Consider the following 16,221-nt stretch of genomic DNA (forward strand, 5'->3'; position numbering starts at 1 on the left):
AGTATAAAAGGTGCGGAGTAGCTCCGCATTCCAGGCTCGTGGCTCATCAATCTGGCGATCGACATTGTAGAGGTGGTATGCTCCATTGTGGAGGACTCTGGTGACTATGAAGGGGCCTTCCCAAGTAGGAGCGAGCTTGTGTGGTTTCTGCTGATCCACTCGGAGGACTAAGTCTCCTTCTTGGAAGGCTCGGCTCTTCACGTTTCTGGCATGGAATCGACACAAGTCTTGCTGATAGATGGTCGATCGAATCAAGGCCATTTCTCTTTCTTCTTCTAGGAGGTCGACTAGCGTCCTGCCGGGCTTGTTCTGCTTCATCTTCAGAGTAGAGCTCGACTCGGGGAGCGTTGTGAAGCAGGTCACTCGGTAAGACTGCCTTGGCTCCGTAGACCAGAAAGAATGGGGTTCTTCCGGTCGGTCGATTCGGGGTTGTCCTCAATCCCCAAAGGACTGATGGAAGCTCGTCGCCCCATGCACCTGCTGCGTGCTTGAGATCGCGCATCAATCGAGGTTTCAGTCCTTTGAGAATTAGGTCGTTTGCCCTTTCTGCTTGCCCATTCGACTGGGGTGGGCGACCGAAGCATAGTCGACCCGAGTGCCCTGAGAGGCGCAAAAGGCCCTGAATTTGTCGGAATCGAAGTTTGACCCATTGTCCGTGATGATGCTGTGCGGAACTCCATATCTGAATATCAACTCTCTGATGAAACTGATAGCGGTGCAAGCATCGAGATTCTTGATAGGCTTGGCTTCAATCCATTTGGTGAACTTGTCGACTGCTACTAGCACTTGAGTGAAGCCACTCCTGCCTGTTCTCAGTGGTCCAACCATGTCCAGCCCCCAAACAGTGAAGGGCCAGACGAGTGGAATGGGTTTCAGGGCTGACGCGGGCTTGTGCGGCATATTGGAGTAATACTGACATCCTTCACATTTGTCGACTATCTCTTTTGCCATCTCATTGTCTCTTGGCCAGTAGAACCCCGCTCGGTATGCTTTAGCCACAATGGTCTGAGAGGACGCATGATGACCACAGGTCCCCGAGTGGATATCGTTAAGGATCATATGTCCTTCTTCTGGTGTAATAAACTTCTGGCCGACCCCAGTCGCGCTTTCTCTATATAACTGTCCCTTTATGACTGTAAAGGCCTTGGATCGACGGACGATCCGTCGAGCCTCTTCTTCGTCTTCTGGGAGTTCTTTCCTTAGGATGTACGCGATGTATGGTTATGTCCAGATGGGAGTGATAACCAAGACTTCCATGATCAGGTCGACCACAGCTGGAACTTCAACTTCAGTCGGATCCGTGGTGCTTTTTGGCTGCGGGGCCTCTTCAGTGAAGGGATCCTCCTGGACTGATGGTGTGTGGATGTGTTCCAAAAACACGTTGCTGGGAATGGCTTCTCTTTTGGAACCTATTTTGCCAGATCATCAGCTGCTTGATTTTTCAGTCGGGGTATGTGATGAAGCTCTAACCCCTCGAATTTCTTCTCCAGCTTTCTCACTGCATTGCAATAACCAGTCATGGCTGGACTTCTGACGTCCCATTCCTTCATCACTTGATTAACCACCAAATCTGAGTCGCCATAGACCATGAGGCGACGGACGCCGAGTGAAATGGCCATGCGCAACCCATATAAAAGTGCCTCATATTCTGCCTCGTTGCTAGAGGAATCAAAGTGGATTTGAAGAACATATCTGAGTTTATCTCCTCTGGGGGAGACCAACACTACTCCGGCGCCGGAACCAATTAGCATCTTGGAACCGTCGAAGAACATGGTCCAATGCTCCGAGTGAACCTGAGTCGGCAGTTGCTGTTCAATCCACTCGGCGACGAAATCCGCGATTGCCTGGGACTTGATAGCTTTCTTTGCCTCAAACTTGATATCTAGAGGAAGGAGTTCAATCGTCCATTTTGCCACTCGACCAGTTGCGTCCCTGTTATGCAAGATCTCTGACAACGGAGCGTCGCTGACGACTGTAATGGAATGATCAGAGAAGTAGTGGGCAACTTTCTTTGTGGTCATATAAATCCCATATACGAGCTTCTGATAATGAGGATATCTTTGCTTCGATGGGGTCAAGACTTCAGAAATATAATACACTGGGCGCTGAACTTTGAAGGTTTTCCCTTCTTCCCGCTCGACCGTAAGTACCGTACTGACGACTTGTCCTGTGGCTGCAATGTAAAGCAGCAAAGGCTCCTTGCTGATTGGGGCAGCAAGCACCGGCTGGGTGGAGAGCAGAGCTTTGAGCTCTGTGAACGCTGCGTCAGCTCCAGGAGTCCACTCGAACTTGTCAGACTTCTTCATCAATCGGTAAAGAGGCAATGCCTTTTCACCGAGACGAGATATGAATCGACTTAGGGCGGCCAAGCAACCAGTAAACTTCTGAACATCGTGCACTCGCACAGGACTTTTCATTCAGAGTATAGTACCGGCTTTTTCTGGATTGGCGTCGATTCCCCGTTCGAAAATGAGAAAACCGAGTAACTTTCCGCTAGGAACCCCGAATGTGCATTTTGATGGATTAAGCTTGATATCGAACCTTCTGAGGTTGGCAAAGGTTTCAGCAAGGTCAGTCAGCAGGTCGGAACCCTTCCGTGACTTGACCACAATATCATCCATGTACGCCTCCACATTTCGACTGATTTGGGTGAGCAAACACTTCTGAATCATCCTCATGAATGTGGCTCCGGCATTCTTGAGGCCGAATGGCATGGTAACATAACAGAAGCATCCGAATGGAGTGATGAAAGTTGTTTTGATCTCGTCAGGCCCATACAGACGGATCTGATTGTACCCGGAATAGGCGTCTAAAAAAGACAGTCGCTCACATCCCGCAGTCGAGTCGACTATCTAGTCGATGCGGGGGAGAGGAAAATGACCTTTCAGGAAGGCTCGATTGATATGTTTAAAGTCAATGCACATGCGAAGTGACTTGTCCTTCTTGGGGACCATGACAACATTGGCGAGCCACTCGGAGTGGTAGATTTCTCGGATGAACTCCGCCGCTAAGAGCCGAGCTACCTCTTCGCCAATGGCCTTTCTCTTCTGGACGGCGGACCGTCGGAGATGTTCCTTGACAGGTTTTACTTTTGAGTCGACTCTTAGGCGGTGCTCAGCCAGCTCCCTGGGAACACCCGGCATGTCAGAGGGCTTCCATGCGAAAATGTCCCCGTTCTCACGGAGGAACTGGATGAGCGCTTCTTCCTATTTGGAGTCGAGTGTTGTCGAGATATGAGTTGGAGCAGCGCTGGGGTCGGTCGGGTGGATGTGAGCTATCTTCGTATCGCCAGTCGACTAAAAAGCTGACTCTGTAGCGGGCTTCTTGGCTCGCAACAAATCACTCGGGTCTGCAGTCTTCTGGTATTCCTGCAACTCCACCACTGCCATCTGAGCATCGGTGATCTTTGAACCTTTCTGAAAACATTCTTCCGCTTTCTTCCGATTGCCCATAATAGTGATCACACCTTTGGGGCCAGGCATCTTCCATTTGAGATACACATAACACGGTCGGGCCATGAAGCGTGCATAAGCCAGCCTGCCCAAAATAGCGTGGTAGGCACTCTGGAAGTCTACAACTTCAAATGTCAACTTCTCTTTGCGGTAATTCTTGGAATCACCGAAAACCACATCAAGAGCAATCTGGCCGAGTGATTCAGCCTTCTTCCCAGGAATGACCCCATGGAAACTCATGTTGTTGGCACTGAGTCTGGACATTGGAATGCCCATCCCTTTCAACGTCTCAGCGTAAAATATGTTCAAACCACTGCCACCATCCATCAGGACTTTGGTCAGTCGAGTGCCTTCAACAACTGGGTCGACCACCAAAGCTTGCCTCCCAGGGGTGGCAATGTGCGTTGGGTGGTCGGACTGGTCGAATGTTATGGCAGTCTGAGACCATTTCAGGTAACTAGGTGTCACCGGAGCGACCATATTCACCTCTCGGTTAATAACTTTCAGTTGACTTTTGCTTTCAACATCGGCAAAAATCATCAGAGTGGAATTGACCTGAGGGTATCCGTTGTTACTGTCTTCTTTGTCCTCGACCTTGTCCGACTCCTTTTCCTTACCTTTGGGCTGCTTGCCCTGGAACTGTTGGGTCAAGAGTCGACACTGTCGAGTGGTATGTTTCGGGTAAATGAAATTACCCTCTTCATCTTTCTTTGTGTGGACGAGACATGGTAAGCCAACACATCATTTCCGTCCTGGTCTTTAACCTTTTTGCGGTTCCAAGGTCCTTTAGGTTTCCCTTTAAACTTTCCTTGGGTTAAAGCCAAGGCTTCCCCGGGAGCCGCTGGCTCGGCTTTCCGCTTCTGTTTCCGATTGGAATTTCCTCCGGTTTCTTGGGCGCCTGACTTGAGCTTGACACTCCTGAGTCGATCCTCATCTTCACCATTAGCGTACTTGGTGGCAATCTCCATCATCCGATTCAGGGACATATCTCCGGTTCGACCAAAATTTTCAAATTCAGTTCTCTGTACTTGACGCCTTCCTTGAAGGCACAAACTGCTTGGTGGTCAGGCACATTCTCCACCGAGTGATGTAACGTGATCCACCTCTAGATGTAATCCCTCAAAGTTTCATTCGGCTTCTGCACGCAAGACCGCAGTTCCATCTGCCCTGCTGGTCTCTTGCATGTGCCTTAAAATGTGGTGACGAACACTCGGGAGAGATCTTCCCAAGTGTAAATGCTGCTAGGTGCTAACTGGTTCAGCCACGCTCTGGCCGAGCCCTCCAACATGAGAGGCAGGTGCTTCATGGCCACTTCATCATTGCCGCCGCCAATCTGGACGGCCACTCGGTAGTCCTCAAGCCAAGTATCCGTCTTGGACTCACCAGTGAACTTACTGACTCCAGTCGCCAACCTGAAATTGGGAGGAATCACAGCGGCCCTGATGGCTCTACTAAAGCACTCTGGCCCCGAAACATGTACTCTGCTGCTGGTAGGTGCATCTCTGTCGTGACCTTCTCGGTGAGCCCTATTCCTATCGACCAAACCTTGGACGAGAATGGATCTCGCGCCAAAGCCTGGCCCTCTGGGGTCGACTGGAATCCTTCACCCACCACTATGAGGGCGCCTGTCATCCTGCTGGCGAGGCACATACGACCCGCTCCTCGGGGGAGGCGTGGGCACTCGACGTCGACCGTCACGATCGACTCGGTGATCATACTGCTCGTGGTTCCCATACTGGTCACGCCGGTCTCCACGTACCTCATGCCTCGGGGGCGATCTCGGGCTGTGAGCCGACTGGACTGTGCCCGCGGCAACGGATCTGCTGTGAATCCTGTTCCGCGACTAAGAAATAGCGGAATTCTGATCTCCTGCTGCCTGGAGTAATACTCTGATCTGCAGCAAGCCTCTACCAGCCTCCGACTGGGAAGGCTGAATCGACTCCGCTATACGGGCCGTAGCTGCTAAATTCTGAATCGGAGTTCGATATACCTGTGGGGGCGGGAAGAGCTGATGTCGACTGGATTCGGGAACCCGTTGTCGCGCACGCTCATCGAGTGCTCGCTGGAGATTCTCCAGTTGAGTGCGCTCGGCCAAGTTTGCCAGGCGCGCATCCTCCAAGGCGCGAGCCTCGGGGGTTTCTCCAATGATAGGAGTGTGCAGTGCATCCACGTTCCGGCGGCGAAGTTCTTCTCTCTGCAGCGACGTGAGAGGCTCGGGAAGATACTCCTCATGGAGACGCGACGGGTCACCTCCACCCGCGCCTCCGTCGGTGCGGGGAAAACCGGGAGGACTGGGCGGTCCATCGACCATCAGAACCTCCGCCGTCGGATCGCTGTTGTCGCACTCGGATGCGGTCTCTGCGGAGCCAGTCGAACAGGCCGTAGAGGGATTCGTCGGGCTCGATTGCCGCGACTTGAGGGGTGGCCGACTGACGTGCCACCATGTGTCTCACCCACCGCTGAAGTCTTGACCGACCGGAGCGCTTGCGCCGACGGGAAACGGGGAGGGAGGACAACACAGGAGCCGACCGGTAGGGGGACGATGGTTGCCGCAGGAGAACGCCGTGGACGCACGCGCTAAAGTGCGTTGCCCCGTGAACAGGGAGTGCGTCCACGTCGAGCGGAGCCTCCTGGAGCCAAACAGAGTCGTCGATGATGAACGCGAGCGCGCCGAGACGGATCTCGCGGCCCTCCACCGAAACTCCGCCAAGAACCATGATGATTCGGGTCGAAAAAGGTCGCAACTCCTCCAACAAATGCTAAAACACCTGCCCCCATGGTGGGCGGGCGCCAACTGTCGTGGTTCTAAGTCTGACAGTAGTGTAGGGGGGTAAGTATGGAGAGGCAAGATCTTAGCTATGGAGAAGTTGTAAGCACGCATGGTTTACGAGTTCAGGCCCTTCTCGGAGGAAGTAATAGCCCTAAGTCTCGGAGCCCAGAGGCGGTCGACTGGATTATGTGAGTATGAATTACAGAGGTGCGAACCCTTGTCTCGGAGGAGGGGGGTGGCTTATATAGAGTGCGCCAGGACCCCGGCCAGCCCACGTTACAAAGGGTTCAATGTACATGAAGGCAGGGCGTTACTAGTAACGCTAGTAATAAAGTGCTATGATGACCATAAAAGCTACTTAATGACCGACCGTTAGCGTGCGGAGTGACTTTAGGTCTCCTGGCCGTCGAGTGGTTGGATCTTGGTCGAGTGATTGCTTCTTGGTCGAGTGTCTTCGAGTCTGTCGAGTGGAACACCTCCAAGTCGATTGAAAGGTGATTTCTTCTCGAGATGTCCTTGGGTAGGGCAGTTAGGACAGGTCCATGACCCTACCCTAGGTACATAGCTTCATCAATAGGGTCCTACCAACTTAAACAAAGAAGGAGCAGGAAACGTAATAGTTTCAGGATGATGTTTATCAAAGAATAATTTATATTTGAGCTCTCCATCCCTGCCCTTAACAAGAAAATCATGTGCTGTCATACTCTTATAATCTAGATAAGCATTAGGAAGCAATTTTTCTTCTTTCTCATGAAGCATAATAGCTATGTTAAAATGTGCAGCAAGGCGAGAAGCATAAATGCCTCCAAAGATGGGGCCCTTAGTACGGTTCAGACTCAACCGTCTAGCAACAATTCCGCCCATACTAACAGTGTTGTCGCGGTATAAACCATGGAACAGAATAATAATATCAGGAACACTAAGGTTCCCACAGTTCCCGCGACCAATCAAGCATCGACTAGCAAATAAGGCAAAATAGCGTAACACAGGAAAATGTATGCTAGTGATTCTTGCATCAGAAACCTTCCTGGTTTCTCCCATAGAAATAGATTTAATGAACGCCTCCACCTCATGACGGTGGGGTTCATCCAAGGTACCCTCAGGTGGTATGTTGCAGACTGCGCAAAATTCAGACAGTGGCATTTTCTTCACAACGTCATATAAATGAAACTCTACTGAAGGAGGTGATTCCTTAGGGTAAAAGTAGAAGTTTTGCACAAAAGTATTTGTGAGTAAGAGATATTGTCGACATTGGTCGCGGACGAAGTCGGTGAGGCCAGCATTTTCAATCAATGAATAGAAATCCTCATAAATCCCGGCCTATGTCAAGAAATTATCAGAAGGCCATTCACACGGCCGTATCTCCGCGGTACGAGGCAAATTATATTTGGGCCTCTGTGCTTCTTCATTTTGTTTCTCCTTTGAGCTTCGGCTCGATGAGCCCCTCAAAAGTCTCTTCATTGTTTTCTGAAATAATCTCAAATTTTTAGTAACTTCAAACAAAAGTGAACCAACTTCAATAAAACTGATAGCAACTACTCCTACAAGTGCCTAGAGCCTATATCCAGCATTAGAACTACTTGGACCCATATAAATTTGACATGCAAGCTCAAGAACATGGTTACCTATGCAGCACAAATTTGCAATGAATAAAGCACTAGAACAAAAACTAATTGGATCAATGGAGGAGTCACATACCAAGGAACAATCTCTCCAAGCAGTTTTGTGAGAGGTGCTTTGAGCAAGGAGATCGAAAATCACAGCAAAAGTGGATGGGACTCGTGCTTGAGTTGGTTTTTCGGGTTTGTGTGAGGAAGAGGAAGAAGATGGGTGCTGAGATAAGTGGAGGAGGGCCACCATGGGCCCACGAGGCAGGGGGCGCGCCCTCCACCCTCATGGCCAGGTGGCAGCTCCCCCCGCGGTAATTTTTGCACCATAAATCCTCAAATATTCCCGAAAAAATCATATTAAATTGGCATGTCATTCCGAGGACTTTTATTTTCGGGATATTTTTATATTGCACGGATAAATCAGGAAACAGACAGAAAAATACTATTTTTACTTTATTTCTACTAAATAACAGAAAGTATAAAGAGGGTACAGAAGGTTGTGCTTCTAGTTTCATCCATCTCATGCTCATAAAAAAGAATCCACTAACAAGGTTGATCAAGTCTTGTTAACAAACTCATTCCGATTAATATGAAACCGGAGAAATTTCGAATAACACTATGTTACCTCAACAGGGATATGCACATCCCCAATAATAAGTACATCATATTTCTTTTTGACAGTAGGAAGGGGAAATTCAAAACCTCCAAATATAATCGATGGAATTTTTCCAATGGAGTTGATACTATGAACTTGAGGTCGTTTCCTCGGAAAGTGTACCGTATGCTCATTACCATTAGCATGAAAAGTGACATTGCCTTTGTTGCAATCAATAACAGCCCCTGCAGTGTTAAGAAAAGGTCTTCCAAGAATAATAGACATACTATCATCCTCGAGAATATCAAGAATAACAAAGTCTGTCAAAATAGTAACGTTTGCAACCACAACAGGCACATCCTCACAAATACCGACAGGTATAGCAGTTGATTTATCAACCATTTGCAAAGATATTTCAGTAGGTGTCAACTTATTCAAGTCAAGTCTACGATATAAAGAGAGAGGCATAACACTAACACCTGCTCCAAGATCACATAAAGCAGTTTTAACATAATTTCTTTTAATGGGGCATGGTATAGTAGGCACTCCGGGATCTCCAAGTTTCTTTGGTATTCCACCCTTAAAAGTATAATTAGCAAGCATGATGGAAATTTCAGCTTCCGGTATCTTTCTTTTATTAGTAATGATATCCTTCATATATTTAGCATAAGGATTTGTTTTGAGCACATCAGTCAATCGCATACGCAAAAAGATAGGTCTAATCATTTCAGCAAAGCGCTCAAAATCCTCATCATCCTTTTTCTTGGATGGTTTGGGAGGAAAAGGCATGGGTTTCTGAACCCATGGTTCTCTTTCTTTACCATGTTTCCTAGCAACAAAGTCTCTTTTATCATAACGTTGATTCTTTGATTGTGGGTTATCAAGATCAACAGCAGGTTCAACTTCTACATCATTATCATTACTAGGTTGAGCATCATCATGAACATCATCATTAACATTTTCACTAGGTTCATGTTCATTACCAGATTATGTTTTAGCATTAGACATAGAGATATCATTTGGATTATCACGTGGTTCAGCAATAGGTTCACCGGAGGTTTGCACAGTTCTATCATTTTTCTTTTTCTTCTTTTTAGAAGAACTAGGAACATCAATATTATTTCTCTGAGAATCTTGCTCAATTCTCTTAGGGCGGCCTTCAGGATACAAAGGTTCCTGAGTCCTTCTACCAGTTCCAGTAGCCACTCTAACAGCATAATCATTTTTCTTACTATTCATTTCATCAAGCACTTCTTTTTGAGCTTTAAGTACTTGTTCTACTTGAGTGGTAACCATAGAAGCATGTTTGCTAACAAGTTTAAGTTCACCTTTAATATTAGCCATATAATCACCAAAGTATTTAATCATATCAGAATCATATTTCAATTGTCTACCAAAATAAGCATTGAAATTTTCTTGTTTGACAATAAAATTATCAAACTCATCAAAGCATTGCCTAGCAGACTTATAGTGAGGGATATCACCTTCATCAAATCTATAGAGAGAATTTACCTTTACTACCTGTGTCGGGATATCGAGGTCTGGAGGTTCTTCGGTAAATAAGGAATTGAGATCATATGTTTCTTCGACAGGCGGTGAATTAAGACCATGTATTTCTTCAATAGGAGGTAAATTCTTAACATCTTCAGCTTTAATACCTTTTTCTTTCATAGATTTCTTTGCCTCTTGCATATCTTCGGGACTGAGAAATAAAACACCTCTCTTCTTCGGAGTTGGTTTAGGAATAGGCTCAGTAATTGGAGCAGGAGCTGGCCCAGGAGGTGCCCAATTATTTTCATTTTTCAACATATTATTCAATAGAATTTCAGCTTCATCCGGTGTTCTTTCCCTGAAAAGAGAACCAGCACAACTATCTAGGTAAACTCTGGAAGCATCGTTTTGTCCATTATAAAAGATATCAAGTATTTCATGTTTCTTAAGAGGATGATCAGGAAAAGCATTAAGTAACTTGAGAAGCCTCCCCCAAGCTTGTGGGAGACTCTCTTCTTTAATTTGCACGAAGTTGTATATTTCCTTTAAAGCAGCTTGTTTCTTATGAGCAGGGAAATATTTAGCAGAGAAGTAATAAATCATATCCTGGGGACTACGCACACAACCAGGATCAAGAGAATTAAACCATATTTTAGCATCACCCTTTAATGAGAACGGAAATATTTTAAGTATATAAAAGTAGCGAGATCTCTCATCATTAGTGAACAGGGTGGCTATATCATTTAATTTACTAAGATGTGCCACAACAGTTTCAGATTCATAACCATGGAAAGGATCAGATTCAACCGAAGTAATTATATCAGGATCAACAGAGAATTCATAATCCTTATCAGGAACACAGATAGGTGAAGTAGCAAAAGCAGGGCGGGTTTCATTTTATCTCTAAGTGATTCTTTGTTCCATTTAGCAAATAACCTATTGAGCTCATATCTATCTTTGCAAGCTAAAATAGCGGCAGAAGATTCCATATCAAAAACATAACCCTCAGGAATAACAGGCATATTTTCATCATCACTTTCATCATTATATTCAGATTCAATAATTTCTTTTTCTCTAGCCCTAGCAATTTGTTCATCAAGAAATTCACTAAGGGGCACAGTAGTATCAGGCATAGAGGCAGTTTCATCATAAGTATCATGCATAGCAGAAGTGGCATCATCAATAACATGCGACATATCGGAACGAATAGCAGAAGCAGGTTTAGGTGTCGCAAGCTTACTCATAACAGAAGGTGAATCAAGTGAAGAGCTAGATGGCAGTTCCTTACCTCCCCTCGTAGTTGAGGGATAAATTGTTGTCTTAGCGTCTTTCAAGTTCTTCATAGTGTCCAGCAGATATAAATCCCAAGTGACTCAAATAATAGAGCCATGCTCCCCGGCAACGACGCCAGAAAAAGGTCTTGATAACCCACAAGTATAGGGGATCGCAATAGTTTTTGAGGGTAGAGTATTCAACCCAAATTTATTGATTCGACACAAGGGGAGCCAAAGAATATTCTCAAGTATTAGCAGCTGACTTGCCAATTCAACCACACCTGGAAACTTAGTATCTACAGCAAAGAGTATAGTAGCACAGTAATATGATAGTGGTGGTAACGGTAGCAAAAGAGTAGTGCAAGCAATAGTAAATATTTTTGGTATTTTGTAGTGATTGTGACAATAGCAACGAGAAAGTAAATAAGCATAAACCAGTGTATGGAAAGCTCGTAGGCACCGGATCAGTGATGGATAATTATGCCGGATGCGGTTCAGCATGTAACAGTCATAACATAGGGTGATATAGAACTAGCTCCAATTCATCAATGTAATGTAGGCATGTATTCCGAATATAATCATACGTGCTTATGGAAAAGAACTTGCATGACATCTTTTGTCCTACCCTCCCGTGGCAGCGGGGTCCTAATGGAAACTAAGGGATATTAAGGCCTCCTTTTAATAGAGAACCGGAACAAAGCATTAGCACATAGTGAATACATGAACACCTCTAACTATGGTCATCACCGGGAGTGGTCCCGATTATTGTCACTTCGGGGTTGCCGGATCATAACACATAGTAGGTGACTATAGACTTGCAAGATAGGATCAAGAACTCACATATATTCATGAAAACATAATAGGTTCAGATCTGAAATCATGGCACTCGGGCCCTAGTGACAAGCATTAAGCATAGAAAAGTCATAGCAACATCAATCTCAAAACATAATGGATACTAGGGATCAAACCATAACAAAACTAACTCGATTACATGATAAATCTCATCCAACCCATCACCGCCCAGCAAGCCTACGATGGAATTACTCACGCACGGCGGTGAGCATCATGAAATTGGTGACGGAGGATGGTTGATGATGACGATGGTGACAAATCCCCCTCTCCGAAGCCCCGAACGGACTCCAGATCAGCCCTCCCGAGAGGTTTTAGGGCTTGGCGGCGGCTCCGTATCGTAAAACGCGATGATTTCTTCTCTCTGATTTTTTTCTCCCCGAAAGCCAATATATAGAGTTGGAGTTGGCGTCGGAAGGTGTCCAGGGGGCCCATGAGGTAGGGGGCGCGCCCTAGGGGGGCGCCCCCCACCCTCGTGGACAGGGTGTGGCCCCCTGGTCTTCATCTTTGGCAGGGATTTTTTTTATTTTTTATAAGACACCCCGTGGAGTTTCAGGTCATTCCGAGAACTTTTGTTTTCTGCACATAAAACAACATCATGGCAATTCTGCTGAAAACAGCGTCAGTCCGGGTTAGTTCCATTCAAATCATACAAGTTAGAGTCCAAAACAAGGGCAAAAGTGTTTGGAAAAGTAGATACGACGGAGACGTATCAGAGGGCTGTGGCCAGAGAAGGCCGCTGCACGCGCGGAGCTGCTCCCCATGGCGTTGCCTCGTGGAGTCGAATTGGAGGACCAGCCGCAAGCCACTGCGTTGCATCGTCACCGCATAAAAAAAGGAAGATGTGAAGCATCGAGCGAGGTTGTTTCTGGACTGGACGAATAATGCGGCGTAGACGAAACGATTAGGACGTCCCGCAATCGATTTCACGGCAGCGACAATGAAGCCCACTGCATGTCAGCCCACACACGCACACGGCCACGCGAGAAGACCCGTACAATTGGGTTAACGGGATAGGGTTGGCCCACACACATCCAAAATCAATATGCAAAATAGCTAGATGCACACCCGGATGTCCAAGTCACGTTAGCAAAATTTACAACGTAAATCTACAGTCACCATGAAATTATACACCACAGGAGCCCAAACTAATACACGTGTCCACGCCCCAGATGTTCTCATGTTGCTTTCAACCAAGTGGTAAAACGTCAAGGCAAAAACTCTCCTGGATATAGAGGCTTGGGTATTTTCCAACCATTACATTTTAAAGAAGCTACATATAATGGCAAGCATATAAGATGCTCAAATTTGGCCTAAGTGACATCAAGCATTAAGAACTTCCTTATATACTAGGTTTTTATAGAGAAGTCCTTATATACTAGGTATGTTCTGCGTAGTCGTTATTAAGGATTCGGATATTTTCCGCTTCTTAGAATTCTTGCTCTGTTCCTTCCTCTTGTCCTTGAATGCGAGAATTTTAATGTTGGACTTTGTGGTAGCTCTGGACAGCACCACGTACAGCTGATCATGGGAGAATACTGATTCCGGTAGGTACACACCAACAATCGGGATGGTCTACCCTTATGCCTTGTTGATTGTCATGGCAAAGCTGAGTCTGGTGGGGAACTGCTTCCTATTGAATCGGAATGGGAACATTTCGTCGTCGGAGGGGCAGAGAGGTATGCGAGGAATAAAAACCCTTCGTCCGGCGTGTTATCCCATCATGATCTCGGCGTCGATGGTGTTCCTCTGGAACCCACGGACCACAAGCCTCGTGCTGTTACACAGCCCATTAGCTGGGTCGATGTTCCTCGGTAGTATAATGGGGCAGTTTATCTTCAGTTTAAGTGCGTGCATGGGAATCCCATTTGGAGTCAGGTCATTCAAGAACTCTTGAGTGTAGCCGTGCGGATCATCTTCTGCACTGTCAAAACGGTGGTAGATCTTCTCCTCGCCCTGGAAAAGCTCTATCATACGCATGTTTATTACATCGATGTTGTCATTCTTGGTGGATAGGATTGCTTGAGACGTCATGTAACTCGGATTGACCATATTATGGTCTAGGGAAGGAAACACATGGTCGATCAACTTCTCTTTGTCTGCGGCCTCGCCTGTCAAAGGCACACATATATCTTCAGGGAACCGGATGTTTCCTTCCTCGTCAGTTTCCTCGGTGCCATTTCCTACTCTCAATAGGTATTCCGCAAACCATCGGCCGTTTTGAGCCCTCATGTTGGTGACGAGCCTTAGCTAGCATATGCCATTACAAAGGTATGAGCTATGCAGGGTTGCGTCGATTATCTGACCTCGTGATCCTTTCCTGACTACTGGAAGCACATGCCTGAAGTCCCCACCAAACACGACAGTCTTTCCCCGAAAGGTTGGTCCCGTCGTCCCATGATGTCGCGCATGCTATTTTCCAGTGCCTCAATTGCCTGCCTCTTCGTCATGGTGGCCTCGTCCCATAGGATGAGCAAAGCCATTGTCAGCTGTTGGGGAACATAGTATTTCAAAAAAATTGCCTACGATCACGCAAGATATATCTAGGAGAAGCATATCAATGAGCGGGGAGAGTGTGTCCACGTACCCTCATAGACCGAAAGCGGAAGCGTTCAGTAACGCGGTTGATGTAGTTGAACGTCTTTGCGATCCAACCGATCAAGTACCGAACACACGGCACCTCCGCGATATGCACACGTTCAGCTCGGTGACGTCCCTCGAACTCTAGATCCAGCTGAGGCCGAGGGAGAGTTCCGTCAGCACGACGGCATGGTGACGATGATGATGAAGTTACCAGCGCAGGGCTTCGCCTAAGCACTACGACGATATGACTAAGGTGTAAAACTGTGGAGGGGGGCACCACACACGGCTAAGAGATTGTCTGTTATGTCTTTGGGTGCCCCCTTGGCTACATATATAAAGGAGGGAGGAGGAGGAGGCCAGCCTAGGAGGGGCCCGCCTATAGGGGGAGTCCAACTAGGATTCCCAATCCTAGTTGGAGTCCCCTTCCTTTTCCAACAGGCGAGAGAGGGAAGGAGTAGGAGAGGGAGAAGGAAAGAGAGGGGGGCGCCGCCCCCTCCCTAGTCTAATTTGGACTTGCCATGGGGGGGCACCCCTTGAGGCCCTTCTCTCCTTTCCCGTATGGTCCATTAAGGCCCACTACTTCCCCCGACGAATTCCCGTAACTCTCCGGTACTTCGAAAAAATACCCGAATCACTCGGAACCTTTCCGATGTCCGAATATAGCCTTCCAATATATCGATCTTTACCTCTCGACCATTTTGAGACTCCTCGTCATGTCCGTGATCTCATCCGGGACTCCGAACAACCTTCAGTACATCAAATCACATAACTCATAATACAAATCGTCATCGAACGTTAAGCGTGCGGACCCTACGGGTTCGAGTACTATGTAGACATGACCAAGACACATCTCCGGTCAATAACCAATAGCGGAACCTGGATGCTCATATTGGCTCCTACATATTCTACGAAGATCTTTATCGGTCAAACCGCATACCAACATATGTTGTTCCCTTTGTCATCGGTATGTTACTTGCCCGAGATTCGATCGTCGGTATCACCATACCTAGTTCAATCTCGTTACCGGCAAGTCTCTTTACTCGTTCTGTAATACATCATCCCGCAACTAACTCATTAGTCACATTGCTTGCAAGGCTTATAGTGATGTGCATTACCGAGAGGGCCCAGAGATACCTCTCTGACAATAGGAGTGACAAATCCTAATCTTGATCCATGCTAACTCAACAAACACCATCGGAGACACCTTTAGAGCATCTTTATAATCACCCAGTTACGTTGTCACATTTGATAGCACACTAAGTGTTCCTCCAGTATTCGGGAGTTGCATAATCTCATGGTCATAGGTGTTGGAAATATGCCCTAGAGGAGATAATAAAGTGGTTATTATTATATTTCCTTGTTCATGATAATTGTCTATTGTTCATGCTATAATTGTGTTATCCGGAAATCGTAATACATGTGTGAATACATAGACCACAACATGTCCCTAGTAAGCCTCTAGTTGACTAGCTCGTTGATCAATAGATGGTTACAGTTTCCCGACCATGGACATTGGATGTCGTTGATAACGGGATCACATCATTAGGAGAATGATGTGATGGACAAGACCCAATCCTAAGCATAGAACAAGATCGTG

The sequence above is a fragment of the Triticum urartu genome, chromosome 6 (genome assembly GCF_003073215.2).
Source record: "Triticum urartu cultivar G1812 chromosome 6, Tu2.1, whole genome shotgun sequence".
Taxonomy (NCBI): domain Eukaryota; kingdom Viridiplantae; phylum Streptophyta; class Magnoliopsida; order Poales; family Poaceae; genus Triticum; species Triticum urartu.